Source organism: Furipterus horrens, unplaced genomic scaffold (genome assembly GCF_987537825.1).
Source record: "Furipterus horrens unplaced genomic scaffold, mFurHor1.1.pri manual_scaffold_2, whole genome shotgun sequence".
In the NCBI taxonomy this organism is placed as follows: Eukaryota; Metazoa; Chordata; class Mammalia; order Chiroptera; family Furipteridae; genus Furipterus; species Furipterus horrens.
The window spans coordinates 95,523,691-95,525,983 of NW_028327172.1; the positions used below are offsets into that span (position 1 = coordinate 95,523,691).

Here is a 2,293-nt window from a genome sequence, read left to right on the forward strand (position 1 = left end):
ATTTAGTAATGGGAGTCATAACAATGGAGATTTTTAGTGGACTGTAGAGACATACCCATAGTTGGATTTGGGTAAGGGTCCCATTTGGTGAATTCACACTTAAAACCAGTGAGCAGTATCTATTTCCCCTTTATCTTTGTGTCACTGGTTATGGAGCTCACATTCATATGTACACCACTGTCCAAAAGGCCCAGATGCGAGAGTGCACTGGTGGCGAAGCTCGCCGCAGTTCCAGGTGAGTTCTTCATGGAAGGGCAGCAGATAGCCCAGGTAGGTGTTCAGTCAGCCCTGGGAACAAGGCCAGAAGTGGATAAAGCTAGGAAGAAACACCATGAAAGAGAAGGTGTTTGGCCAGCTGAAGCAGTTGGAACCTGTGTAAAGGCTGCTCCGCAGCACCGGCACCAACAAGGAGACCCTGCAGGCAGCTGTTGAGAAAGAGTGCTGGTGGAAGGCTTGGGTGAAGAAGCCGGTCACCTTTGAGGATGTGGCAGTGAATTTCACCCAGGAAGAGTGGGAATGTCTGGATGCCCATCAGAGGGTCCTCTACCAGGATGTTATGTCAGAAACCTTCAAAAATCAGGTGTCTGTGGATCTGATCACCAAGCTTGAAGAGAAACAGTAGAGAGCAGATCTCTGTCCCCCAAATGGAGAAGGCCTTCCTTCAGGAAGCAAGAAGGAGGAACTTCAAGAACACAGTGAGAGTTTGAGAGATGAGGACACTGGATGCAGAGGGTCAGGCCTATCCTCTGCTCTGGCTGGGTCCATTGGCAGGAGCCCAGTGTTTCCAGTGTCCTTGGATGGACTACCCTTTCCCTGCCATATCTGTGGTAGGTATTTCAGTAAGCGCTCCAACTTCTGTTACCACCAGTTTGTCCACAATCTTAAGGGGACAAACAACTGCAGCCAGTGTGGGAAGCCATTTCGGAACCCCAAGGCCCTCAGCTACCACAGACGGATACATCTTGGGGAGAGGCCCTTCTGTTGCTCAATTTGTGACAAGACCTACTGTGATGCTTCTGGGCTGAGTCGTCAATGCCATATCCATCAGGGTTACCAGCCCCATTCATGCTCCTTCTGTGGAAAAAGCTTCCGAGACCTGTCTGAGGTCAAATGCCACCAGAAGACGCACCAAAACCAGGAGACAGTGGCTGGAAACCAGAAGCATTTTGTGACAGTTCTAGACACTTCGACTGGATTCCAGGAACCCACTATCAGGAGGCAGGAGCTTGTGGCTGAGCACCACACATCAGTGACAAGGACCCCCAAACCTATATTTAAAACCAAGGGCCCTGCAGCTCACTCGCAGCCATCTATAGATACAAACCAGGAACCTGTAGTCAAGAACCAGATGATCACTGTGAGAACTCAGACACCAATTACTACAACCCCAGGGCCCATGACCAGGAAGGCAGCCAACCGTAGAGTCCACTGCCTGAATACCAGATCCAAGTCTCACCTACCAAAGCCTTCAAGACTCAAGGTCTTCTCTTACCCTTATTGTCCCTTAACTTTTAATAAGAAGCCCTATCTCTCCAAGCACCAGAAAGTCTACCTCACAGAGCAATCAAACTGTTGCTTCTGCTCATTCTCTGGGCTGGCCATGCACCAGCAGACTCACTGGAAGCAGAAGATCTACCGTTGCCCTACCTGCGACATCTTCTTTGGGGAGAGGGAGGATCTCGTAGGTCACTGGGGTAGCTACAAAGGCAAGGGGCTGTGCCTGGGAAGTCCCTATAAATGCTGGGCTACCCTGGGCCAGTGGCTTGGCCTTTTTCACAATGGCTCCCCTATGGCAGGGAAGGAAATAGGTCTCCTAGGATCCATACCCTCAGGAGAGGGGAGGGAAGGAAGGAAGAAAGGAGGTATGCAGAGGAAAAGAAGCAAATGAGGCAGGGAGGGTCTTGGAACATAAATAAATGGCCTTTCCAATTGAGGCCTTTCCTTGAAAAGAAAAAAAAAGGCCCAGATGCAGCTCTCACCCTTCTCTCCACTGAACTGTGACCTTGGCATATATTCTCATGCCCCAGGTGGGGATGTAGGGACCTTGGCTTGATCCTGATTTCCTTATTTTTGTTTATATTGAAAGCTTACAGGTTTCTGATTCATCTCAAGATTCACTAGTAAGTGCAGAAGGAAGATCACTAGTGTCTGTTATAGATGTCATCACCATTTGGCCTTCAGTGAAGTGGTGGGTTTGGTCACCTATGGGCCACTACCTGGCCATGAGTTCCTTTGTAGAGGGTCTATCAATGTGCTCTTGAGATCCCATTGTTGAGTAACTAGACCCAGAGAT

The 2,293-nt window shown here is 49.4% G+C and overlaps 1 pseudogene; it reads left to right on the forward strand.

The window, feature by feature from the left end:
- Positions 1-331: 331 nt before the first annotated feature.
- Positions 332-1,915, forward strand: LOC150019126 (zinc finger protein 57 homolog pseudogene; annotated as a pseudogene).
- The last annotated feature ends 378 nt before the right edge of the window (positions 1,916-2,293 follow it).